This window comes from Nycticebus coucang, chromosome 6 (assembly GCF_027406575.1).
Source record: "Nycticebus coucang isolate mNycCou1 chromosome 6, mNycCou1.pri, whole genome shotgun sequence".
In the NCBI taxonomy this organism is placed as follows: domain Eukaryota; kingdom Metazoa; phylum Chordata; class Mammalia; order Primates; family Lorisidae; genus Nycticebus; species Nycticebus coucang.
This window is the reverse complement of record NC_069785.1, coordinates 79053075-79079526: the sequence shown is the minus strand read 5'-3', so window position 1 is coordinate 79079526 and position 26452 is coordinate 79053075. Positions and strand designations below refer to the sequence as shown.

Below are 26452 nucleotides of genomic sequence, written 5' to 3'. Positions count from 1 at the left end.
ATATTATAATGAGAACTGATGCATCTTCACTTTTACTGGGTTTGGAGACAATAGATACTTTCAAAATTATGTTTTGTCAAGTCCATTTAATTAACTCTCCTTTTCAAACATTCAACTATCTTAACCTTAATAAGAAAGCATCATATTCTTATTCATTTAAGCAGAAACTCTCCGTGTGGGTTACCATGTAATTATTTAAATACTGAAAACTGACTCATCTTAAGATATTGTCTCAAGATTGTAAGCTGGTAAATTCGAGCACAGCACTACATAAAGTATGATGAGGTCATAAACAGAACTGAAAATTCCAATCAATGGGTTAGACTTCTTATCTTGTAGTTAAGTCAACAGGAAAATATCTATTTCAACGAGAAATCAAAATGTCCAAATGCTAAAAATAAGATTATGTTATATAGTTATATCCACCCAGTTTCATCTATATGAATTATTGTTTTGGGGCAGCTGGTAAAAGAAAGAATGGTTTTCTTCCTGTTTTATCTGCATACATAGCTTTATCAGCTAAAACTCAAACAGTGAATACTTCTCGCACAAAGAAAATCTGAGGTACCTGGAATAGGCAATAAATTATTTGTGTTTTTTTTGTAAAATTTAAAGTGATATTTTACCATAAGGAGTTATTTTAAATATTTAACTTGCAGATAGAAGAGGAAGTATAGTAACTTGAAGATCCACTGTTCTTTAAAACATTATTTTCTGTCATTAAAAACTAAAGAGGGGACTGAACAGAGAGACTAAGAAAGCAAGCTAAAGTTGAATGAAAAGTAAATGGGCCACTAGGGAATAAGAATGAATGAAGGGGCGGAGCCTGTGGCTCAAAGGAATAGGGCGCTGGCCCCATATGCCGGAGGTGGCGGGTTCAAACCCAGCCCAGGCCAAAACTGCAAAAAAAAAAAAAAAAAAGAATGAAGGATGCCTTATTTTGTTTGGCAAATGAGTTATCTGTACCTAAAACAGTAGTGGATAACTTTATTCTATAGCAGATTATTGTTAACTATGATCTATGATAGCTTTTAGGAGGCTTCGCCTTCAAAGGGGCCTATATTTTTTTTAAATGAAAAATGAAAAAACATAAAGAATGAAGAAAGGGAAGGAGGAAGGGACAAGGCTGCACAAAACTTTGGCCAAAAGCACCAAATACTACAGCATAGAAGACAAGAATACCCTAGGAGATCAATCACTGTCACATTAGGACATCAAAAGATCAAAATTACAGTTTAGTCTAAAATAACCACAGTTGGACTTAATCAGAAGTAATCAGTTACATGTAGATCTGAAAGGTCCAGACTATGGTCGACTCTTATGTCTGGTTAGGATATCTAACTGAATTTGGCAGAGTTTAGGTGATTTGTATTTGCTAAAATTAGGTCTCAAGATACACAAGGAGTACGAAATGTTCCCTGAAGCAGCAGATTTCATGAATGACAACTGTCATTCACATAACAAAGTAAATGTTTCACAGCTATTTAAAACCAACATTTTCACTGTTTCTAATAAGAAAATTAAATATTCTAATTTCAAACTTATTCCAAGCTGAAAATAAAAAATATTTCTTCGTATAAGCCTGTGTTAGCAGTAATATAAAGTATGTATTACTAACACCTGTGACTGCCTCTTCCCTAAAGCATGTGCCACTTAATAGCTTGTCCTCCTTGGAGGAATTCAGTCACCCTATCAACAGTGCTGGTCAAACACGTGGAAAACATTTTTCATGGGGCAATTTCTCTTAGTGCAATAAGATGTTTCCATTTAAAATCTATAGGCAACCTCGTCTGTTTCCAGTTCTAAGTGGAAAAGCTTTCACTTTCACTCCATTAAACATAATGCTGGAAGTTTTAGCCAATACAGTCAGTCAAGAGAAGGAAATAAAGAGCATCCAAATAGGGGCAGAAGAGGTGAACTGTCCCTCTTTGCCAATGATATGGTCTTATGCTTAGAGAATTCCAAAGACTCAACCACAAGACTCCTCAAAGTAAGCAAAAAATACAGTAAGGTCTCACTCAGGATATGAAATAAATGTCCAAAAATCAGGAGGCTTTGTATATGCCCAAGATGAGAAGCTAATCAAGGACACAATTCCCTTCACAATAACTTCAAAGAAAATGCAATACCTAGGAATATACCTAACGAAAGAGGTGAAGGATCTCTATTAAAAAAAAATTACAAAACCCTAAGAAAAGAAATAGCAGAGGATATTAACAAATGGAAGAACATAGCGTGCTCATGGCTGGGAAGAATCAACATTGTGAAAATGTCTATACTTCCCAAAGCTATCTACAGATTCAAAGCAAACCCCATTAAAATCTCAACATCATACTTTCAAGATTTGGAAAAAAAAAATTCTTTGTTTTATGGAACCAGAAAAAATGCCGTATAGATAAGGCAATTCTTAGTAATAAAAACAAAGCCAGGGGCATCAACTTACCAGACTTTAGACTGTACTACACGGCCACAGTGATCAAAACAGCATGGTATTGGCACAAAAATAGAGACACAGACATTTGGAACTGAATAGAAAACCATGAGATAAAGCTAACATCTTTCAGACACCTAATCTTTGATAAATCAAACAAGAATATGCACTGGGGGAAAGAATCCCTATTCAGTAACTGGTGCTGGGAGAACTGGATAACCACGTGTAAAAAGACTGGAATTGGACCTGCACCTTTCTCTACTCACTAAAATCGATTCAAGATGGACAAGAGATCTGAATCCAAGACATGAAACAATAAAAATCCTTGAAGAACACACCTGGGGGTGGGGGGCACTTGAAGGTATTGGCCTGGGAAAAGACGAAATTTATGAAGAAGACTTCAGTGGCAATTGAAACAGCAGCAAAAATAAACAAATGGGAAGTAATTAAACTGAATAGTTTGTATAGCTAAGGAGAGAACAAAAGCAAATAGTCATCAGAATGGGAAATATGATTAATTGGACACAAGATTGATAACTAGGATCTACAGAGAACACAAATTAAGCACCATAAAAAGAACCAACAATTACTTGTATCAATGGGCAAGAGAGATGAATAGAACCTTCTCTAAAGAAGACAGACGAATGGCTAACAAACATATGAAAAAATGCTCATCGTCCCTAATTATTAGAGAAACGCAAATCAAAACCACCCTGAGATATCACCTAACCCCAGTGAGAATGGCCCAAAGTCTCAAAACTGAAGATGCTGGCATAGAAGTGGAGAGAAGGAAACACTTTCATACTGCTGGTGGGACTGCAAACTAATACAACCTTTTGGGAAGGAAGTATGGACAACGCTCAAAGAACTCAACCTAGACCTCCCATTTGATCCTGCAGTCCCATTACCGGGCATCTACTTAGAAGAAAAAAATCCTTTTACCTTAAGGACATTTGTACTACACTGTTTATCACAGCTCAATTTACAATTGCCAAAATGTGGAAACACCCTAAATGCCCACCATCCAGGAATGGATTAACAAGCTGTGGTATATGTATACCATCGAATATTATTCAGTCACTAAAAAAGATGGAGACTTTACATCTTTTGTACTAACTTGATTGGAGGTGGAATACATTCTTCTTAGTAAAGCATTACAAGAATGGAGAAGCAAGAATCCAATGTACTCAATATACTGACATGCAGACAACTGATGACCTAGTACATGGTGGGGGGTGGGGAAATGGGGTAGCGGAGAGAGGGAAGGAGGAAATGGGGGGGGGCGTGGTGTTTGGCACACCTCCTGGAGGAGGGACACAATTGTAAGAGGGATTTTGCCTGACAAATACAATTAGTGTAACCTGGATCTTTGTACCCTCAATGAATCCCCAACAATAAAAAATAAAAAGGACAAAAAAAAAAAAAGGTCTGTAGGCATGTGATATCTGAGGATAGGATGGTATCTCTAAGTTTATACCTCAAAGGTCCCAATGATACCTCTTTACAAACTACAAAATTCAATAGCTTCTAAAAAACCATGCTTTATAAGTTGAAATCTCATCAATTATTATTAGTGAATATTGCTTGAGCCCAAGAATTTGAGGTTGTTTTGAGCTATGATGCCATGGCACTCTCCCCAGGGTGACAGAGTGAGACTGTCTCAAAAGAAAAAAAAAAAGAAAGAAAGAAAAGAAAAATGCATTTTAATTATGAAAATGAGTAAATGATATTTATTCATTTGCATTAATAAAACAGGTATACCAAACATTTCAATTACTCCTGGCCCTCATTTTTCTGTCTGTACAAAGTTTCAGATTTCCTCTTTTTTTGAGACAGTCTCACTGTGTCGCCCAGGCTCGAGTGCAATAGCAACAACCATAGCTCGCTGCAACCTCAAGCTCCTGGGCTCAACTGATCCTCCTGCCTCTGCCTGCCAAGTAGCTGGGACTAAAGACATGTACCACTACACCTGGCTAATTTTTCTTTTTTCTTTTTTTGTTTCAGGTTAATGTGAGAGTACAAACAACTAGGTCAAAATATTTGAATTTTTTAGGTAGAGTCCCTCTTGTTATGTCCCACACTTAAAAGGTATACCAATCATCCCCACCCTCTTCCCCCAACTTGAATTGAAATGAGATTTTCTCCTTTGTGGGCATGCATTAGATCAGTGGTTCTCAACCTTCCTAATGCCATGGCCCTTTAATACAGTTCCTGTGGGTCGTGACCCACAGGCTGAGAACTGCTCATTAGATCATCTATTGGCTTCATTATTAGTATTGAGTACACCGGATAAATGCTTTTCCATTATTGTGATACTTTACTAAAAAGAACGTGTTTCAACCCCATCCAGGTTAATACAAAAGATGTGAAATCATTGTCTTTTCTTATGGCTGAATTGTATTCCAAGGTATGCATATACCACAATTTGTTAATCCATTCCTGAGTTGATGGGTATTTAGGCTGTTTCCACATCTTGGCGATTGTAAATTGAGCTGTGATAAACAAACTAGTGCAAATTTCCTTATAATAAAATAGACATTTTTCTTTTGGGTAGATGCCTAGTAGTGGGATGGTGGGGTCACATGGGAGGTCTGATTTGAGTTCTTTGAGGATTCTCCATACTTCCTTCCAAAGAGGTTGTATTAGTTTGCAGTCCCACCAGCAATGTAAAAAGTATACCCCTCTTTCCACACCCATGCCAGCATCTGCAACTTTGGGACCTTGTGATGTGGGCTAACCCTATTGGGATTAGGTGGTATCTCAGGGTGGTTTTGATTTGCATTTGTCTGATGAGTAGGGATGATGAGCAATTTTTCATATGTTTGTTAGCCATTCACCTGTCTTCCTCAGAGAAGGTTCTGTTCATGTCTCTTGCCCAATGATAAATGGGACTGTTAGCTTTTTTTTATTGATCAGAGTTCTCTGTAGATCCTGTTCTCTGTTATCAAGCCTTTGTCAGATTCATAATATGCAACTGAGTCTCACTCCCGGTCAGGCTGTTCTCAAACTCCTGACCTCAAGAGATTCTCCTGTCTTGGCCTTCCAGAGTGCTAGGATTTTAGTCATGAGCCACCACCTGTACCAAATAATTTGAAAAGGAAAAGAAATGGTGTGAATTTAGATTATTAAAGAAAAAAAGTAGGCTGGGTGCAGGGACTCATACCTGTAATCCTAGAACTGTGGGAGGCCGAGGTGGGTGGATTGCTTGAACTCAGAGGAGTTTGAGACCAGCCTCAGCAAAAGTGAGACCCTGTCTCTACTACAAAAAAATGGAAAAGTTAGCCAATGTTGTGGTACACACCTATAGTCCAGCTACTTGGGAGGCTGAGGCAAGAAGCCCATTTAAGCCCAAGAGTTTGAGCTATGATGCCTTGGCTATACCAGGGTGACAGAGTGAGATTGTCTCCCTCCCTCCAGCCCCCCACAAAAAAAAAAGAAGAAAAAAAAAAAAGAACAGAAAAAAGAAAAAAAATGGCTACTTGGTTCATATTTTTTTTTTAAGAATCCTGTAATTGCTGATTTATTAGGAAACATCCAATGATTAAAGGTTACCACCATTTCCTTATTTGTGCCTTTATATAGAATCAAAATTTATGACAGGTTATGGATTTCCTTTGGACTTTTCATAAAATTCTGCTTACCAATATCCTAATCACAACCCTGGACATTTGCAGATTATTTAAAACAGATACTCTAGCTGAAAATCACAAAGAATCCCTAGCAGAAAATTCAGCAAAGAAATACTTGCTTCCTCTTCTCCTTTGGACATTTAAACAACTGACCTCTTAGAATAAATAAGCCTTTCTCTTGGAAAACAGAAAAACTTCTTTGCCATGCCCTATTCCACATTTTACATTGTACTATTTTGCTATATATCTGCTCCTATAAGCAAGTATTACAGGACTTAAAACTCATTTCTTGTAACCAAGGTATTTGTCCTGAATGAGCATACTGAAGAAAAGATTCTAGATATTCTAGGCTCAGATGTAGCAATCTTCTCATAATATTGGCTTGGGTGGGGAGGAGAAGATAACTTGAGCAAAAAGAAAATTGGGTGCAAGGGAGAATTGTGCTATAAATAGAATTTTTCTGGCAGCTACAGGGAATCTAACAATATAAAAAAAAACACTATGAGCTATAAAGGATTTCTCCTATGAATTAAAAAAGTAAATGATAAAATACACCACGTCAATCATTCTCATACTTTGCAACCAGCTACTCACTCAAAGCATAACAGATCTAGTAAGTGTTTTCCAACTGGCAATAGATTTTGAGCAGTTATCTCTGCAGCTATGATCTATGCTACATTTTGAAAATTGAGGCAAAGATTAATGAAATTGATCCTACAGTTTAAAGACTGGGTTCCCTCTCCTCTATGTGATTTTGATTTGACATTAATATAGGTATATCCCATTTATATCATATCCCAAATTCCCTACTGAGTAGATAATGGGAAATAATACTTCTCTGTCAACGAGAAATTGATATCAGTCTTTTCAGATTTTTCAACATTTCATGGCAAATATTTAATATTCCATGCACTTTAAATGATTCTCCAATCATTCAAAACACTATATTGTTAAATTTTAAGGTACTGTTAAACACAGGGTTTCTGAAGAGGTAGTTCTTATTTTTATTATGTTTTAGGCTTGCAACTTTTAAATGAAGAAAACTGAGCTATTTTAAAATAGTTTAACAATTGTACTGTTATTATTTGTCAGAAATTCTACCTATCTTTAATTTTAGCTGAACAGACTAATATGGAGCCAAGATATATATTCTTGGTTTAATAGTGATTCCACATAGAACTAAAAACACAGAACATTTTTAACAGGTTTCCTAGAATGAAAATAAAATCATAGTATTTTAAGTTAAGTCACAGCAAATAACTTACCCTCTTATTATAAATGAAAAATATCCTATAGCTTCTTTTGTTTGGTATTCTTAACTTTAACAATGAGGAGACCCAATTACTTATCATTATTTCTTATCTAGGCTCTGATTGCTGGATAGAGTATCATGGATTAAATGGTTCTTTAAAAAGCATCCTTTCTAGTTTTTTATTCAGACTGCATAAAGAACCCACATGCCTTGAGATGCTAAGGATCATATCAAATTTACAGAAAAGTACAAGGATTTTTTTCCTAAATCATGTGAGAGTAAGTTTGCTCACATTATGCCCCATCACCCCTAAAAACTTAGGTTTGTATAATGCCTCCAATAAAAACGTTCTCCCAAATAACCATGCTGCAACATCAAAATCAACAAATTAATGATGATATATTATTACCCTGTAATCTAGATATTTGTATTTACAGATATTTACAGAAGTCTCATCAATTATCCCATGGACGTCTTTGGTAGCAGAGGGATCCAGCAGAGTGTCATGGGTTGTCCTTAATCATCATATTTGTGTAATCTCTTTAAATTGGAACAATTCTAATGTTTTTCCCTGACTTTGATAATATTTACAGGTTTGAAAGTTATAGGTTAGGTAATTTCCAGAAAGTCCCTCAATTTGGAATTCTCTGATGTTTCTTCAAAATTAGATTTCAGTTATGTATTTTTGGCAGGAGTATCACAGAAATACTACTATGTTCCTCACATTGTATACTATTAACTAGTGTGTAACTGCATTTTCTCATTACTATTACTAATAACTTTCACTACCTGATTAGGGTGGTATTTACCAGGTCCCTACCCCTGTAAAATCTTTCTGTCCTTGATAATTGGTAGATAATTTGTGAACAGATTCCTTGAGACTACTCAGTCCATTGCTCATCAAACTTTTACCCACACCCATTAATTTCAGCATCTACTACCCTGTTTCCCCAAAAATAAGACAGTGTCTTATTTTAAAGTGTGCTACCAAAGATGCGCTAGGTCTTATTTTCAGGGGACGTCTTATTTTTCCTGTAAGTAGGTCTTATTTTTGGAGGATGTCTTATTTTCGGGGAAACAGGGTAACATTTCGTGGATAAAATGATTGTACTACAATGGTTCTCAAATGGTGATTTTCTTCTAATTCTGTTATTCCTTTTCTTTCCCCCATTAATTTATGATATTGCTATGGACTCAAGCTTATTTTATTTAATGAGATATAATTTGACAATATGACTAGTGTGATGACTGTTCAAGAATTGGTCAATGAGTGCTCTTTTTCAGGTGGATTCTGTATGCTTTAGATGTAAGTCCCTCATTCTCTTAGCTCTTCCCTACGAATTTCTGGTACAGGGAGATGTGTGTAGCACATCTTGTCCTATTCTTTCACTGCCAGCGTTAGCAGAGACACCTACCTTCGTGGGCTCTATCTCATGATTTACTTTATTTTTGAGATAGGGTATCAATCTGTCAACCAGTCTGGGTGCAGTGGCACGACTATAATTTACTGCAGCCTCAAACTCCTACGCTCAAGTGATACTTCTGCCTCGGCATTCTGAGCAGCTAGGACTACAGACTGGCTTTAAATTTTTTTTTTTTTTTTTTTTTTTAGAGACAGGGTCTCTAAAATGTTGACCAGATCTCAAACTCCTGGCCTCAAGTGATCCTTCCATCACAGCTTCCCAAAGTGCTAAAATTAAAGGTATGCCCAGCTATCACCACTATCATGACTTTCAGACTAAATTATTTAGGAAGAAAGGAAGAGAGTAATAAAGCCAAAGTGCTACTTTGTTTAGAATGGGTATCTAGCACTCATTTCCTCTGTAGTTGACTAAATGTTTTTCCCCAATGGTCCCATCTGCCTTGAATGGCAAGGCTGACTATAGGTTCTGTTGAAGGAAGAGAGGAGAACAGACAATAAGCAGACTTCTTCCAACACATAAATACCAAAGCAAGAAAACTTTTGCTTTCTGGGGATGGAATTTTCTGGATTCATTTTATTCCCAAGAAACGTACCTTTTCCTTTTCCTAAAAAGGAAACCTTTTATTTTAGAACAGTTTTAGATGTATACTATGGCTGCTATAACAACATCCACAAATTTGATGGCTTAAAAAGCAGAAACTTATTCTCATACTGTTCTAGAGGTCAGAAATGTAAAATCAATTTATCAGCAGGGCTACACTCCCTCAGAAATCTCAAGAGGAAAATAATCCATTGACTCTTCTAGCTTCTAGTGGCTACAGGTGTCCCTTGACTTGTGGCTCCATCATTCCAATCTTTGCCTCTGTCATCACATGGCCTTTGCTATAACTGTGTCTTCTGTGTCTTATAAAGGTACTTCTCATGGGATTTAGAGACCACCTAAATAATCCAGCATGAGTGCATCTCAAGATCCTTAACTCAAATATATCTGCAAAGACCCTTTCCTCAAAGAAGATCACATTCACCAGTTCTGGAGGTTAGGACATGGATGTATCTTTGCAGGGGGGTGTCATTCAGCTCACTATATCGACCCTGACAGTTTTGAGGATTACTAGCCATATATTTTATAGAACTGTGATGTATTGATAATGTATTATAGACAGGAAGATCACAGGTAATGAACAGGTAAAGTTCATTTTCATCATATCATATCATATCAAGGGTACATGACTTATCACTGTAGATGTTGACCTTGACTGCTTTCTGTATTTCCTTCAGTAAGTTTTACAGTTTTGTGTTTTACACTTAGTGATATGATCTATTTTAAGTTAATTATTGTATAAGTTTTAAGTTCTACGTCTAGGTTCACTATTTGCATATGGACATCTAATTGTTCTAGAACCACTTATTTTAAAGCCCTTTTTTCCTCCAATTTATTGTTCTGTTAAAGATCTGTTGACTATATTCATGTGGATTTATTTTAGACACCCTATTCTATTCTGTATTTATTCTTTCACCAATACTGTAGTATCTGGATTACTTGAAATTAGGTAGTGTGAATACTCCAACATTGTCCACTCTCTTCAGTATTCTACTGGCTTACTTACAGCTTTAGAATCAGTTTGGTGACATCTACAAAATAGGGTTTTTTTTTATTTTGATAGGGACTATATTAAATCTGGAAAGAATAGATATCACAACAATACTGAGTCTTTCAATCCATGAATACAGACTATTTCTTCATTTATTTACATCTTCTTTAATTAGTACTTTGTACTTTTCTACCTATAGTATTGTATATATTTTCTTAGATTTATATGTGGATCTTTATAAAGGTTTTGAGATAAAAAGAAATAAAGAAACGTAAGATCCACACAGATGGAAAAAAAATGAAGCCCTCCCAGCAACACTGATATACCAAGCAAGTTGAAAACTTGGCTGGGTGAATCAGAAAAGATGTTGTGGACTGTGTTTCTTGGAAGAGAAATAATGTCCCACAACACAAACTGTCTCAAAACTTTTATAGTGGTCTACATACCTAAATATTTCATTTTGGGAGGTACTATTGTAAACTGTACAAGATTAAAAATTTGAGGACTTACATATATAGATCACCTAACCTACTTGGACTTGAGTTTCTTATCTGTACAATGTATAATATAGGTAATCTCTGTACTCACTACTATAAATAGTTAAAAGATGAAACTTATATATAAATTTGAAATCAGTAAATATAAGGATCATTAAATGCATTATCCTCCCTATAAGGGTGAGGAAACTAAACTCCAGAGAAATTAAGTCCCTTGACAAAATTTTATTAGGAGCATAGAAAGAACAGAAGTACACATAGCAGAGGTGAAGGATATTAAAGAATCAAAATTGGTCATAAGGGACAGTCCGTAAAGAGAGTTAGAAAAGTAGTTAGAAACAGAGTTTGGACTAAATTATACATATAATGAGGAGACAATAAAAGTTCCTGACCAAGACAAAGGATAAGATAATTACTATGGAGTTTTCTGGAAATTAATCTGACTGGTAGATAAAGTGGAATAAAAGAGAGAATGAGAAAAACAGTACAGTGTCTCTGTACACAGCTGTTCCTCAGTATCTGTGGGGAACTGCTTCCAGGATCCCTGAAAATACCAAGATATACAGATGCTCAAGTCTCTTACATCAAATGGCACTGTATTTGCATATAACCTATGCACATCCTCCCGTATACTTTAAATCATCTCTAGATTACTTATACTATCTATAATAACATGAATGCTATGTAAGTAGTTGTGATACTAAATTTTTACTTCTGTTTTTTTTAAAAATATTTTTAATCCATAGTTGGCTGAATCCACAGATGCAGAACCCATAGATACTGAGAGCCAACTATAATAGATTAGGGTCTTGGAAAGAATTTTAGAACAAGAAGGGAACTTAAATAATCTAATCTAATGCCCTCATTTTTGTGTGTGTGTGTGTGTGTGTGTGTGTGTATACATATATATATTCACACACACACACACACTGTAGGTTATTCTTACTAGCAAAGATTGGTACACAGGGCACCACCTGCTTTGCTGTAATGGTAGTTAACATGTGCACTTTTCCTTAGTCATTTCTCGTTTTGGTCCTGAAATTTATTTGAGTATTTTAAGAAAAGTATAGATGAAGAGTAACTAGTTAGTAAGAGCTTAAAGGAGTCAAACAAAGAATCAGTAAGATCTTTTAAACAGTTCAAGTCTAAACTCTCCCTATAGAAATTCTGAGGACACCATTTGTTCTTTTGCTCTTATAACCTCTGCACTGTTTTTCAAAAATTATTTGATTTATCTGTATACATTCTATTTTCTGGTTAAGGCAACTAGAAGAAGGCTGACAGCAGACACAGAAAACTTTCCTATGTCATTCAGACTTGATGATGAAAAAAGACAGTCATGATCATTTAAAATCCCAGGAAATGGCTGTGTGATAGAATTTGCCATTTACTGCTTAACTATTCCTTTATATGATGGCTGAAGGTTACGTTGTCTCTCCAGCATTTTCTTGTCTTGGCTGCTTTTCTCTTTCATCCAGGGCTCAGTTTCAAGGCTGAAATACATTATGATAATCACAGTAAACCAAAGGCATGCCAATTCCAAACTCTCCATAACTTCAGGCTTTTCCCATCAATTTTGCTTCAGTTATAGGCCAGTTGAAGGAAAAATGTATGAATAAACCTGAGCTTACAAATTCTATTGCCACCATTACCTCAGAGGAGAACTCTTTTTATTAAATTTGTCATCTTCACGTTACATTATATATTATAAATATGGCATGTATAAAAACATCTTCAGAAATTAAGTGACTCCACATTAGAGAGCTAAAATTCCTGAAGTAAAGGTTCCACATGCTTTACATAAATGATTACTGTCCAATTCTAATATTTTTATTACTTCATATTTCTTCAATTACTTCTCTAAGTCAGTGAATAAAAATAACAAATATAAATTATTTTTATTATTAAACTACATCTCACAACTATCCTTCATGCATTTTTCAACTAGAGCCTGAGGACAAAAACCATGACTAATAGCTAAGCCAAGTCCCAGGTCTGATGCTTACCATAACTGACATTAAGCATATCACAGCTTATTTGGGTTTTATTTTTTTTCTAGTAAAAAATTAATTTATTAAACTAAATCTTGAAAATGTGTGAGATGGTCTTGGGGCAGGATGTTCTTTTTTTCATCAACAAAATCCCTAGAAAAGAAGCACTCATTTTCTTGCAAAAGCCATTATCTGTTCTTTGAGTGGAGACACTGCATTTGTGCCTACAAGCCCCATGTACTAAGCAACAGAGTAGAACTGGTGGAGTATAGCCTTTTTAGAAAGTCTGTGGCAGCCAGAAGAGTAGTACTGTGACCTGTTTCATACCCTGTGGGGTCTTCTCTCTTTGAAGGCTGCAGTACTAAGGTGATGGATCAAACTGAAGTTAACTCGAAAGCACATGATGACACCTTGTCCTGTCAGTGGCTGGACTCTTACAGGCTGGGGTCCCACTGAGCACCACCTGAGGCTGGACATACTCAGCAATGTGTCCCAACCCAAGAGGAAACAGTTTTCAGGTTTTGGCAGCTATCCTGGCTACCCATGGAGGTAGCTAGTGAGCTGTGATTTTAGTGAATTTCAGAAGGGCAACAGCATGATACCAGCTGAGCTGATGAAGTCTATGTGATTAGCATCCCTCCAGAAGGCAGTTAATGGTATTTACAAAACTTTTCCCCTCCCTGTGAACCAGCTCTGCTGCATGTTCATGGGATGTGGACCAAACCAAGGAACACAAGGTGTCTGAGAGTAGGAACAGAGCAACAGCAACAGAGGGAAGAAATCTCTGCCCAGCTACGTTGTTTTTTGTGGCCTCTGATAAATGCAGAGTAGCCACAACAGCGGACTGGTCACCGTTCAAGCTAACATTCTGGATTCCAGCAGCCTGCCATACTCCTGAACTATAACTGTAACAATTTGGTCTGGAGGGTGCTGCCATCACCTAAGAGGAACCCAGGGGCTGGAGTCTATCATAGGAAATGGACAAGGGCAGGTATAGCCAACAGCTTTGCTGCCATAAAGAACTGTCACTCCATTACTGAGAAGCATTGCAGAACCAGTGGAAATAGAGCTGATTCTGTCACTGACAATTTCTCCCTTACTTTCTTTAGAACTGCTTCTAGGAACAGGATTTTCTTATCATTAAAGTGAGTATCATGTTCCAAGGCATAGGCTGTGGCAACACTTAACCAGGACTCCACCTGACACCACCACATCATACATGGTGTCTGCTGAGGCACCAGACCACTTCTGGCAGGACACCAGTGGACCTCCGTGGACAACTGCAGGCACAGCTCCCACCAGCTCGAAGCAAGCTGGGCTGCGATGGTGCTAACCTGAGCTGCTGCACTGGGAGCCCCGCAGGCTTGGTAGTGCTTCGAGCTCGAAGAGGCTTCCAATCCCCTACATGCTTTACTTTCTTCACGTGTAAAATGAAAAGACTGAACGATAAATTGCCAGGAATAAGCATCAACTACCCAAACTTTTAAACTTCTAATGCTGTCATTTTCATAAAGAACATACGGTCTTTTTGAAAACATTACTAGAATAAAGAATCTATAGAGTGGCTCGGCGCCCGTAGCACAATGGTTACAGCACCAGCGACATACACAGAGGCTGGTGGGTTCAAACCTGGCCCAGGCCAGCTACACAACAATGGCAACTGCAGCAAAAAAGAGCCAGGCATTATGGCAGGTGCCTGTAGTTCCAGCTACTTGGGAGAGAGAGGCAAGAGAATTGCTTAAAGCCTAAGAGTTGGAGGTTGCTGTGAGCTGTGATGCCAGAGTACTCTACTGAGGGTGACATAGTTCCTCTGTTTCAAAAAAATAAAAAAAGAATCTATAGAATTAAAGTCATGAAGGAAAGACTAGTATAAGCAATTAATAAATACAAACGTTTGGCTTCATAAAATGTTAGAATCATAACAAAAGCCTTCCCTTAGAGTTTATACTAACCAGTTTTCCTTTGCCTTGGCTAAACAAACATTGTCTGTAAAAACCATCCCTGCTTCAGGAGGTCTTATGCTAACTATGACTTCTAAGTTCCCATGGCATGAAACTTCCTCTCTATCAAAGCATTTCAACCAGACTATGCACTCCTTCCTTATTTTGACTTGAAAGATGGGTCACAGAGATGTCAATTGGATTGTGCATTTTAGCTTTTACATGTCCAACTCAACAGAAGGGGGAAAATTTAGTGAAAATGCTGAAAAAGGGAACCTTAGTGTCTATGTTCCTACTCTTAAGTTCTGAGTAGATAAGCCTGGAATATTTAGTTTTTAGACTTTGCGGGGAAAACTAACTATTCTTATTTTGTCCCACCCCTTATGATACTTAACAAGTACTAGGAATACACTCACAACTTAAAAAATATTGAATAAGGAATGAATAAAAGGTTAAAAATTTAAGAATTTTAGGGGCACCACCTGTGGCTCAGTGAGTAGGACGCCGGCCCCATATGCCAAGAGTGGCGGGTTCAAACCCAGCCCCGGCCAAACTGCAACAAAAAAATAGCTGGGCGTTGTGGCGGGCACCTGTAGTCCCAGCTGCTCGGGAGGCTGAGGCAAGAGAATCGCGGAAGCCCAAGAGTTAGAGGTTGCTGTGAGCCGTGTGATGCCACGGCACTCTACCCGAGGGCGGTACAGTGAGACTCCGTCTCTACAAAAAAAAAAAAAAAAAATTTAAGAATTTTAAATTTTTTTGATTTAATTTTAAAAATTTAAGGATTAACACTGCACACACTTTTTAGATATATAATATTAACAGTGATTTGGCAGAAGGAAAATACTTAAATGACTACTGTAATGTAAGCTTTCATCTGACAGTTTAAAGTACTGGAAAGAGCACAGGAATAATCACACACACCTGCACTTGTAACTTACGTCACCTTCACCTTCACGTCCTCATTTGTATTTTTTTTTCTTAATTTCTTTTTTTTATTGGTGGGGATTCATTGAGGGTACAATAAGCCAGGTTACACTGATTGCAATTGTTCAGCAAAGTCCCTCTTGCAATCATGTCTTGCCCCCATAAAGTGTGACACACACCAAGGCCCCACCCCCCTCCCACCGTCCCTCTTTCGGCTTCCCCCCTCATAAACTTAATTGTCATTAATTGTCCTCATATCAAAATTGAGTACATAGGATTCATGCTTCTCCATTCTTATGATTCTTTACTAAGAATAATGTCTTCCACTTCCATCCAGGTTAATATGAAGAATGTAAAGTCTCATTTTTTTTAATGGCTGAATAGTATTCCATGGTATACATATACCACAGCTCGTTAATCCATTCCTGGGTTGGTGGGCATCTAGGCTGTTTCCACATTTTGGCGATTGTAAATTGAGCTGCAATAAACAGTCTAGTACAAGTGTCCTTATGATAAAAGGATTTCTTTCCTTCTGGGTAGATGCCCAGTAATGGGATTGCAGGATCAAATGGGAGGTCTAGCTTGAGTGCTTTGAGGTTTCTCCATAATTCCTTCCAGAAAGGTTGTACTAGTTTGCAGTCCCACCAGCAGTGTAAAAGTGTTCCCTTCTCTCCACATCCACGCCAGCATCTGCAGTTTTGAGATTTTGTGATGTGGGCCATTCTCACTGGGGTTAGATGATATCTCAGGGTTGTTTTGATTTGCATTTCTCTAATATAAAGAGATGGTGAACATTTTTTCATGTGTTTGTTAGCCATTCGTCTGTCATCTTTAGAAAAAGTTCTATTCATGTCTCTTGCCCAATGATGTATGGGATTGTTGGCTTTTTTCATGTGGATTAATTTGAGTTCTCTATAGATCCTAGTAATAAGCTTTTGTCTGATTGAAAATATGCAAATATCCTTTCCCATTGTGTAGGTTGTCTCTTTGCTTTGGTTATTGTCTCCTTAGCTGTACAGAAGCTTTTCAGTTTAATGAAGTCCCATTTGTTTATTTTTGTTGTTGTTGTAATTGCCACGAGAGTCTTCTTCATGAAGTCTTTCCCCACGCCAATATCTTCCAGGGTTTTTCCTATGCTTTCTTGGAGGATGTTTATTGTTTCATGCCTTAAATTTAAGTCCTTTATCCATCTTGAATCAATTTTTGTGAGTGGGGAAAGGTGTGGGTCCAGTTTCAGTCTTTTACATGTAGACATCCAGTTTTCCCAACACCATTTATTGAATAGGGAGTCTTTCCCCAAAGGTATGTTCTTGTTTGGTTTATAGAAGATTAGGTGGTTGTAAGATGTTAGTTTCATTTCTTGGTGTTCAATTCGATTCCAAGTGTCTATGTCTCTGTTTTTCTGCCAGTACCATGCTGTCTTGAGCACTGTGGCTTTGTAGTACAGACTAAAATCTGGTATGCTGATGCCCCCAGCTTTATTTTTATTACTAAGAACTGCCTTAGCTATATGGGGTTTTTTCCGGTTCCATACAAAACGCAGAATCATTTTTTTCAAATCTTGAAAGTACGATGTTGGTATTTTGATAGGAATGACATTGAATAGATAGATTGCTTTGGGAAGTATAGACATTTTAACAATGTTGATTCTTCCCGTCCATCAGCATGGTATGTTCTTCCATTTGTTAATATCCTCTGCTATTTCCTTTCTGAGGATTTCATAGTTTTCTTTATAGAGGTCCTTCACCTCCTTCGTTAGGTATATTCCTAGGTATTTCATTTTCTTTGAGACTATGGTGAAGGGAGTTGTGTCCTTAATTAGCTTCTCATCTTGACTGTTATTGGCGTATAAGAAGGCTACTGACTTGTGGACATTGATTTTATATCCTGAAACATTACTGTATTTTTTGATGACTTCTAGGAGTCTTGTGGTTGAGTCTTTGGGGTTCTCTAAGTATAAGATCATGTCATCAGCAAAGAGGGAGAGTTTGACCTCCTCTGCTCCCATTTGGATTCCCTTTATTTCCTTGTCTTGCCTAATTGTATTGGCTAGAACTTCCAGCACTATGTTGAATAGTAAAGGTGACAGAGGACAACTTTGTCTGGTTCCAGTTCTAAGAGGAAAAGCTTTCAGTTTTACTCGATTCAGTAAAATATTGGCTGTGGGTTTGTCATAGTTAGCTTCAATCAGTTTTAGAAATGTGCCACCTATGCCCATAGTCTTCAGTGTTCTAATTAGAAAAGGATGCTGGATTTTATCAAATGCTTTTTCTGCATCTATTGAGAGGATCACGTGATCTTTATTTTTGCCTCTGTTAATATGGTGGATAATGTTTATGGACTTGCGTATGTTAAACCAGCCTTGCATCCCTGGGATGAAGCCTACTTGATCATGATGAATGACTTTTTTGATGATAAGCTGTAATCTATTGGCTAGGATTTTGTTGAGAATTTTTCCATCTATATTCATGAGTGAGATGGGTCTGAAATTCTCCTTTTTGTTTGGATCTTTTCCTGGTTTTGGTATCAGGTTGATGTTTGCTTCATAGAATGTGTTGGGGAAGATTCCTTCTTCCTCAATTTTTTGGAATAATTTCTATAGTACAGGAATAAGCTCTTCCTTGAAGGTTTGATAGAATTCTGGAGTGAAGCCTCTGGACCAGGGCATTTTTTGGTTGGAAGATTTTTTATTGTTTCTTTGATCTCAGTGCTTGAAATTGGTCTGTTCAGGAGCTCTATTTCTTCCTGGCTGAGTCTAGGGAGAGGGTGTGATTCCAAATATTGATCCATTTCCTTCACATTGTCAAATTTCTGGGCATAGAGTTTCTGGTAGTATTCAGAGATGATCTCTTGTATCTCTGTGGGATCAGTTGTTATTTCCCCTTTATCATTTCTGATTGAGGTTACTAGAGATTTTACTTTTCTATTCCTCATTAGTCTGGCCAAAGGTTTATCTATTTTATTTATTTTTTTAAAAAACCAACTTCTTGTTTCATTAATTTTCTGAATGATTCTTTTGTTTTCAATTTCATTGATCTCTGATTTGATTTTGGATATTTCTTTTCTTCTACTGAGTTTAGGCTTAGATTGTTCTTCTTTTTCCAATTCCGTAAGATCTCTTGTGAGATTGTTGATGCGCTCTCTTTCTGTTTTTCGAATGTAGGCATCTAAAGCGATGAATTTTCCTCTCAAAATTGCTTTTGCAGTATCCCACAGGTTTTGGTAGCTTGTGTCTTCATTGTTGTTATGCTCAAGGAAGTTAATGATTTTCTGTTTTATTTCTTCCTGCACCCATCTGTTATTCAACAGAAGATTGTTTAATTTCCATGCCTTTGGGTGGGGTCGAGCATTTTTGTTAGAGTTGAGTTCCACCTTTAGTGCCTTATGGTCTGAGAAGGTACAAGGTAAAATTTCAATTCTTTTGATTCTGTTGATATTTGTTTTGTGTCCCAGGATATGATCAATTTTGGAGAATGTTCCATGGGGTGATGAGAAGAATGTATATTCTTTATCTTTGGGGTGGAGTGTTCTATATGCGTCTGTCAAGCACAGTTGTTCTAGGGTCTCATTTAAATCTCTTATATCTTTGTTTAATTTCTGTTTAGAGGATCTGTCCAGCTGTGTAAGAGGAGTGTTAAAGTCCCCTGTTATTATGGTATTATCAGATATCATATTGCTCAGACTGAGTAAGGTCTGTTTCAAGAATCTGGGAGCATTTAAATTGGGTGCATAGATATTTAGAATTGAAACGTCTTCTTGTTGTATTTTTCCCTTGACCAATATAAAGTGACCATCTTTGTCTTTTTTGACTTTAGTTGCTTTAAATCCACATGAATCTGAAAATAAGATTGCAACTCCTCTTTTCTTCTGAATTCCATTTGCCTGAAAAATTGTCTTACAACCCTTGACCCGGAGCTTTAATTTGTCTTTTGAAGCCAGGTGTGTTTCTTGCAGACAGCAAATGGATGGCTTGTGTTTTTTAATCCAGTCAGCCAATCTATGTCTCTTCAGTGGGGAATTCAAGCCATTAACATTTATTGAGATAATTGATAAGTGTGGTAGTATTCTATTCGTCTTATTTTGTGAGAGTCCATTGCTTAGTTTTGTCTTTTGCATCAGTCGGAGGTTAGGTTCTGTCCTTTAATTTCTGAGTTCTTACTTTGCTGCTGATCCATTGTGGTGGTCAGTGTGCAGAACAGGTTGAAGTATTTCCTGTAGAGCTGGTCTTGTTGTGGCCAATTTCCTCAATGTTTGTATATCCGTAAATGATTTGATTTCTCCGTCAATTTTGAAGCTTAGCTTAGCAGGGTACAGAATTCTGGGCTGGAAATTGTTCTGTTTAAGTAGATTAAAGGTAGATCACCATTTTCTTCTTGCTTGGAAAGTTTCATTAGAGAAGTCTGCGGTCACTCTGATGGATTTGCCCCTGTAGGTCAACTGGTGCTTACTCCTGTCAGCTTGCAGAATCTTTTCTTTTGTCTTGACTTTGGACAGGTTCATCACAATGTGTCTTGGAGAAGCTCGGTTAGAGTTGAGGCAACCTGGGGTCCGACATCCCTCTGAAAGCAGTGTGTCAGAATGTTTGGTGATATTTTGGAAATTTTCTTTTGTAATATTCTCTAGTATGGCTTCCATTCCTCTGGGGCATTCTTCTTCCCCTTCTGGAATTCCTATAACTCGTATGTTGGAACGCTTCATAAAGTCCCATAATTTTGACAGTGAACGTTCTGCTTTCTCTCTCTTCTTTTCTGCCTCTTTTACTATCTGAGTTATCTCAAGAACTTTGGCTTCTACCTCTGAAATTCTTTCTTCTGCATGGTCTAACCTGTTGCTGATACTTTCCATTGCATCTTTAAGTTTCCTAATTGACTGTTTCAGTTCCTTCAGCTCTGCTATATCCTTTTTATATTCTTCATATCGTTCATCTCTCATCTGATTCTGTTTTTTGGGTATCCTTTTGGTTATTTTCCACTTTATTAGCAGTTTCCTTCATTGTTTCCGTCATTTCTTTCATTGTTTTCAACATGTGTATTCTAAATTCCCTTTCTGTCATTCCTAACATTTCTTTATAGGTGGAATCCTCTGCAGTAGTTACCTCATGGTCCCTTGGCGGGGTTGTTCTGGACTGGTTCTTCATGTTGCCTGGAGTTTTCTGCTGATTCTTCCTCATGAGTGATTTCTTTTATCTGTTTCCTTGCCCTAATTTTCCTTTCACTTCCTCTTGCTCTTTAAGTTCTCATGCCTGTGGAAGTTGCGGGTGGGTTTAGACAGATTGAACACACGTGACCACTTGCCGTTTTTCCACTGTTTTAGTCCTCCTCTTGGGGTCCAGAAGTCTCTCCCTGACTCCCTGTATCCTCACAGGGGTGATGATAGGCAGATCCCACCAACCAGAAATGCCTGGAGTCCTATCTCCCCAGACTCACAGTGCCCAGATGCAAGGAAGCTGTTATTCGGCCTCCATCTTGCTCCGCCTCCCCACGTCCTCATTTGTAAAGCTGACACCAACTTAGTTTACAGAGTTGCTCTAAAAATTAACCCTAATGTATAGAAAGCATCTATTAGCTCCTACTCTATAGTTGGTAGTTGATAACTATATGGCAATATTATGTAACTTACTCCCCACTGCAACTTCAGACTTAATAGAGATAAAACCTTTTCCTTCTTACTTTATTTTGACATACCCTTCATTTATATTTAAGTCCCTTCTGATCACATTGCCATTAATAAATTTCAGTTATGTATTATTCTCTTAAATGTCAGCTTCACTACAAGTTCTATTAGGAGGAAAACATTCCATACTTTAAGAGTAGAGAAAAATCAATTTTGATATTTCTTTGCTTTTCTGAAGTCCTAGAACAATAATAACATTTATGACACTGAGTGCTGAGTTTATGAAGTAGTAAATAGCTTTTGTGGCTGATTAAGCATCTTTGTTTCACTTCATAGACTCTGGTACCATAGGCATTACCCCTTAATTAAATGCTTATTTATGTTACACAAGGACCTTTCCTGGTCCTGCACCTTTTAACAAATGTTACAGTGAGAGGGAAGAAAAAGCAAGCTAAGTTATTGAAGGAGATAACTGTTAATACTGAAACTTCTGCTCAAAGTTGGGTCAAAAAGATGACATCATACATAATCAAATCTAAAAAGAAGAAAAAAATCCAGAGAAAGATGTCCTTTGGAAAGGAATTGATTTCATTTGAAATGTCTGAGTTTTAGGGGTATAAATAATACCACAAACATCATGTAAGAGGAGAATATTCCTTCTCCAATTTTTTTCTGGAAATAAAATAGTCACTAATAAAGTCATTTTATTGACTTGAATAGCAGTTGAATAGGTAAAGATCAGCAAAGTGCAGTTTATGTCATCACCAAAGACGAATGTGTCTTCTTTCACAAGGGTTTTATCTCAGAATAAGATCAAGGAAAAGTTGAGAAACCTTAAAACCCCTGACAAATTATCCTCAGGTTTTTGAGGTTACAAAAAGTTAAGCTACTACCACTACTTTTAACTCTCAATTCAAGCATCAAGTGGTAAATCTGCACTTCTGCACAAACAGGAGGATGACATCATAAGGCTACCACAAGTTATAATTCACGACAGACATGCATTTTCCAGCAAGGAAAAAAACTCATCTTTACAGCTCCAGAAAAACAACAATCTACATATTGCAGTGGTAAAATACTGAATATACTGTATTTATAAAATTGAGCAGCTGATCACAGATTGAAAATGACAGTAATATGCAAATGTAATGGTTAATAAAGTGAAGAAAGTGGTCGCACGTTAGATAAACCATCAATTATACCAGTTTCTATTACCTACCTGTCCTCTATCCCCACCTCCTATTTAATCCACAATAAAAAGCTTGGATGAACAGCTTTTTCTGATCTGTAAGTTCATCACCAAATAATATTTCATTGATTCTCAACTAATTAGCTCCTGTATATTTTTGATTTGCATTAAAAATATGTAAAGTTGTTTTACATACAATCAATAATGGAAAAGAACATAGTGATGAGTAGTCCAAAGCTTTCAGTCAAAATTTTATGTATTCAGGCCAAGAATAATAGCTTAGGCCTGCAATCCCAGCCTTTTGGGAGGCAGAGATGAGAGGATTGCTTGAGGCCAAGAGTTTGAGACGAGCCTGGACAACACTGTGAGATCCCATCTCCACAAAAAATTAAAAAAAAAAATTAGTTAGGTATTGTGGTGTGTGCCTGTAGTACCAGCTACTTGGGAAGCTGAGGCAGGAGGATCACTTGAGTCTAGGAATTCAAAGTTACAATGAGCTATGAATGGGCCATTGCACTCCAGCTGGATGACAGAAGGAGACTCTCTTAAAAGAAAAATCCTTTATATATTCAAATAGGATGATAAAAGAACTTAAGCCATAATATATGAGGAACTGGAACTATTCTTTCTGGAGAAAAACTACTTAGGGAAGATGTAGCCATAGTAGCTGTCTTAAATACATGAGTGGTCACTCCACAAAAAGTGCTAAGAACTAAAACCAGTGGACAAAAGTTGTAAGGATGCAGGGTGCAGTCCACTATATGAATGACAATCTCTTACATATGTGGTAGAGACCACACTGAAACTAAGTAACACTGAATGAGGTAGCTAGACTAAAACTCAATGACTCTAAAGCCTCTTTCAACCCTTAAGTCTATGACTTCATAATATATGTTAAACTTATGACAAATTTGGATATTTTTGAGGAATTCATGAAGTCATATAAAAGTTCTAGCTGTGAGATTTAGGTTTAGGGTCACTGAATCATTCCGTTTACAAATCTCTCATGGTCCTATTATTATAATAGCACCACATAAGCAAAACTTAGATTACTCAGATTTTTTTCTGAACAAAGTAAAATGTTGCTTTGTCTGTTTCTTACCAAAAAACCCTAAGAAATGAAAACTAAAACTTGGAGGAAAATGACTTGGATTGTAGAGAAGGTTTTGAGCAAAGGAATCTAGGTTACTAAGAACCATATATAAGGAACTGACCACAAAGTCCAGATAGGATAGGAATCTAATGGGTTGAAAAGAAATGAGCAGTTATATACAAGCGAAGGTTTTTTGACGGGTGGAAGCAGAAAAGCTACTTTTTTTTTTTTTTTTTTTTGTAGAGACAGAGTCTCACTATACTGCCCTTGGTAGAGTGCCGTGGCGTCACACGGCTCACAGCAACCTCCAGCTCTTGGGCTTACGTGATTCTCTTGCCTCAGCCTCCCGAGCAGCTGGGACTACAGGAGCCCACCACACGCCCGGCTATTTTTTTGTTGCAGTTTGGCCGGGGCCGGGTTTGAACCCGCCACCCTTGGCATATGGGGCCAGCGCCCTACTCACTGAGCCACAGGCACCGCCAGAAAAGCTACTTTTAAAGGTAAAGGATATAGTCCGTGTTAAAATTAATGCAAGTATCTGCTCTTCAACTTGTTCAATTATACCAGTTTATACAAAAAACAAGGTAAGTAAAACTTATATAACAAAGGCTTCTTACCTCAACCTAGCTTGGAGATTGCTTGAAAAAGTGCTGAGATCTGAAAGGTGAAACCTAAATGATGAATACTTTAGACAGGAAAATAACAATGTGCAAAGACCCTGAGATGAGAGGGAGCATGGTATGCTTAAATAAAATAAAACAAATGAAGCTTGAGAACTAAGCAGGATCAACCCCATGCAGAATATTTTAGGTTTCACTCCGTAGTCTAAGATCCTTAGGAAACCAGACACCACTTTTTTAGACACAGGGCCACAATGATCAGATCTGGAATTTGAAAATATCACTGGATACTGGGTAAAAAATAGATTTTACAAGTTCTTAAAGTAGGTTCAGAAGAGACCATTTAAATAGGTTATTAGGAAAAAGTGATAGCAATGAAATGGAAAGTGGATAAAATAAAGAAGTATTTCCAATATGATTACGGCCAGAATTATTATGTGATAATGGAGGTTGAGTACAGGAACCTTTGAGATGGAGAATTCAGGAAAGTCTTCTGAAAGACCAGGTTTGAGTCTTAAAGGACTAAAAGGTACTGGGAATATAGTAAGAATTTAGGGCTTGAAGTAATGTTCTGAGATAAAGGAGGTCATACACAGAAAACTGAAGACAGAATTTGTAAAATGTCTAGAATGAAATCAGGAGTGTGTCTGGTGATATGGGGTATATGTGGGGACACTGTCATAAGACAGAGCTGGGTCACATCCTTCAGGATCTTTACACTGGAGACTATGCAGGGCCAATACATAATTTTACTGAAGAAACAAGATTTTACTCTGTCTTTTAGAAAGACTACTTAGACGGTGTTGTGGGGTGGGATGAATGGCAGGTATGAAGGGTTGTATGATCTATATGAGAGAAATTAATGACTGTCAAAACCAGTGGAGGAAGAAAGGAAATAAAATGGGACAAAAATATTTACAAAGTAGGAAAAATAGAGTGTGGTAATCAAATGTATCTGGGGAATTAGAGAAAAGGGACTATAACTGTTCGCAGGTTTCTGTTCTGGAATGAGGTAAACAGTGAAACCTTTTGAGGATACAGACAATACAATAAGAAAACAGATGACCGGTGACGCTGACCAAGTAAATGACAAATATTACTACATTTCATTTTTAATTATAATTACTCATATAATTATCCTATTCTGTACATCATTATCAAACCTGAGTTCAGGAGAAATAGGGGTAAAACTGATACTGCACTATTCTTGGTCTTCCACTTTATTGAGCCTTAACACGTGGCAGGTCCTCAACAAATATTTTGTAAATAAGTTAAAAATAATTCTGCCAACGAGGATGACATCTGAATTGACTAAGGCTACACAGAAGTAACAACAGTTTAAACATACAAGAACTTACTTTATTTTAGGCAAAGTCTAGAATTGGGCAGACCAAGCATGGTTCCAGATTCCACTACAACCAGATTCCTTCTATTCCCTCAAATTTGTTCTCATACTCATGCTGAACCTGTCTATAGGCATCAATTCTAAATTTCTGGCAAGAAGAAGGCTAAAGGCCCCAAGATATATCCTCCCTTTAGTTTTGACTTTTGAGTATAGAAAGAAAGCCCTCCCAGCAGACTTATACTTACATCTCCCTGGCAAGCATTATATCACAGGCCAACCCTGACTGAAAGATCTATCTAAGAGAGAAGGAAGGGAGCGACGAAGTAGTTAGAAATAGATACATAATGAGTCAACATACATTCAACACACCAAAATTTATGTTGGTTTATCAGAAGTCTTAAAAAAAAATGGAGGAAAAATCAGAATCAGAAAAAGAATACTAAGAAAAAAATAGTATCTTTTAGATCTTAGTTTCTAACACCATTTTCCAGTAAACTTAACAATTTGAAGCTTTTCTACTTTTTTAATGTAGACATTTATTGCTGCCAGTTTTCCTCTTGGCACTGATTTTTGTATCCCACAGATTTGGGGCTGTTGTGTTTTCACTTGTTTCAACAAACTTTTAAATTTAACTTTGTTAATCTCTTCATTGACCCACTGGTCATTCTGGAACCTACTATTTAATTTCCATGTGTTTGTATAGTTTCTAGTGTTTCTCTTGCAACTGATTTCTAGTTTTATTCCATTGTGGTTAGAAAAAATACTTGATATGGTTTCAGTTTTTTTTTTTTTGTTTGTTGGTTTGTTTTTTAATTATTAAAGACTTGGTTCTGTGGCCTAACATATGGGCTATCCTTGAAAATGAATGATCCATGAGCTAAGAAGAAGAATGTATATTTTGCAGCTGCTGGAT

The 26452-nt window shown here is 37.0% G+C and overlaps 1 protein-coding gene and 1 pseudogene across 5 annotated transcripts in view; both read right to left on the bottom strand.

Annotated features, from left to right (window-relative positions):
* The window catches only part of PEAK1 (pseudopodium enriched atypical kinase 1), a 384683-nt gene that overhangs the window by 246086 nt on the left and 112145 nt on the right, over window positions 1-26452 (bottom strand). The window lies entirely within an intron of this gene.
* Window positions 12984-14353, bottom strand: LOC128588727 (ubiquinone biosynthesis monooxygenase COQ6, mitochondrial-like; annotated as a pseudogene).